The 2,139-nt window shown below is 42.5% G+C and overlaps 1 protein-coding gene across 4 annotated transcripts in view; it reads left to right on the top strand.

Annotated features, from left to right (window-relative positions):
- Positions 1-2,139, top strand: part of Kdm4d (lysine demethylase 4D) — a 29,723-nt gene that overhangs the window by 751 nt on the left and 26,833 nt on the right. The window lies entirely within an intron of this gene.

The raw sequence follows: 2,139 nt of genomic DNA, 5'->3' as shown, positions 1-2,139 counted from the left end.
AGAGAGAGAGAGAGAGAGAGAGAGAGAGAGAGAGAGATGCATTAATTGGTGTTCTGTAACGGGACATGCCATGAGCTTGACAGTGAGCATTTAGAGAACAGTGGGCCTAACATCCAGGAGGAGCATGGGATGGAATTAAGATGGCTTCCCAGTGTTGTCTTGGTGTCCCATCATTGAGATCTTGGGAGACGGTAGATGCTCAATAAATAAATTCGGATTCAGTTCTCCAGTTTGTCCCAAGTGGAAGGCTCTCCCAAAACTGGACATTTCGGTGCCCTCCAATCTTTCCTTTGGAACTTTTAAATAAAGAAATAGAATTGGACAAGACAGCCTCCCCCCTCCCCTGTGAAGCAGACTGTGAAAGGCTTCTTTTTTCTTAGAGAAGTCATATACCTCCCTCAGCCTCACACAGCCTAAGGACACTGCATCATATTAGTGGCTCAAACCCGAAGTCCAACATCCACTTCCTTGACTCTTTACATCCTGCCCACTTGTCATTCTTATCCAGTAGTGTGAAAATTATCCTGACGTTCATTTCCCTGTAGCCACACTCATTCAGGCCACTGTCATTTTCCTCTTGGGTTATAATTACCTCCAAGTGAACTTTCCTGTAGTTTTGCACAGAACGATCGTGTTTTGGGCACTTAGGATAAAACAGCCATTTGTCTTTACTTGATGCTGAGGCTGCTTTGAGCAGGTCTATCTCCTGCCTACCTTCCTGGCTTCAGACAGTCATGGGCACACCACGTTCTAGATACACTCAACTGGACATTTCTGTTTCTCAGAGCAAGGCAGGGTCTCAGTGTTTATTTTGAGTTTTGAGGTAAGGTCTTGCTATGTAGGCCAGGCTGACTTTGAACCTAAGTTCTATGTGTTCTGCACTGACTGTCCTGCCTCAGCCTCCTGAGTTCATCCTTGTGTTTGTTAAAATCTTGCACTGTGTTCTTCACCTCTGCCCCATGACAGCTGTAATGCCATTTTTCCAGGTCTTAGCTCATCGCTGCTTTCTCAGCGGGGTTTCCCTTGGCATGCATACTGTGCCCCATGCATAAATTTATAGCACCCAGTTCTGTACTTCCGCAATACTGAACACCAGCAGGTTCCCTGTTTGTTTCATTACCTATACACCTTCATCTTTTTGGTCTGAGCCACAATATTGAGACCAACTATGCGACTCTTCTGGCTTCAACTCCAGTTCTGCCCACCCTAGCTGTGTACAGTTGGGCAAATTATTTTCCCTTTCATGCCCTCCATCCCTTGTCTGAAAGTAGGGGTCATTCTTTCTCTTGCTATGGTGATTACATAACTGTACAGTGCTTAGAACTATCTCAGCAAGCAGGCTGGCCAAATCAATATTGTCTGTTACTAATATTGTCTAACAGTATTAGAATCTAAATTTCAGAAAAGCAGGAACCCTGCTTATTCACTGGTGTCCTCAGCATATAGAACATGCGTGGTACATAATAGGTGTTGAGTGAGTACTGGCTGAATGAATGGATGGCATGCATGTTATAAACTAGAGGAATGAAATTTCAATGACAAGATGGTGACAGTTTTTAATTCTAGCTGCCTTTATCAACCTCCCAACAAGTCTATTTAAATTTTGATATTTTAATTAAACATTTGATGATTCCATTATAGTTTAGCACAAGAAAAATTAGTTCACAAAATTAAAAGCATTTGATTTAAATAGTCTGGAAGCATTAGTAAGAAAGGTAAAACCAAAAAAATATTAACTTATAGGTCCTGATACTATGAAAATGATAGCATAAAGCTTTTAAATTCAAGAATGAAAGCACTTAGGAAAAAGAAATGAAGTTGGAAAGATGTCTGCATGAGCCAGGGTTCTCCAGAGGAACAGCGCTAACAGAGTGAACATAGATGAAAAGGGAGTTTGCTAGATTGACTTAGTGATGCAGTATAGGTATCCACACTGAGTAGCCGTACAGTCCACAAGGCTACATGCAGTCTCAAACAGTCCCATTCTGGTTCTGAATGCCTGAAGCATTCCTTGAGAGCCACTGGTCTTCAGTCCACATTGGAAGACTGAAGAAGCTGGATTCTGATGTCACAAGCAATGGTAGCAACAGGGGAGCTTAACTGGACAACAGCCTAGAACAGGGAGATAACTGGACAACA

The sequence above is a fragment of the Microtus ochrogaster genome, unplaced genomic scaffold, assembly GCF_000317375.1.
Source record: "Microtus ochrogaster isolate Prairie Vole_2 unplaced genomic scaffold, MicOch1.0 UNK121, whole genome shotgun sequence".
Classification (NCBI taxonomy): Eukaryota; Metazoa; Chordata; class Mammalia; order Rodentia; family Cricetidae; genus Microtus; species Microtus ochrogaster.
This window is presented reverse-complemented; position numbering and strand designations above follow the sequence as displayed.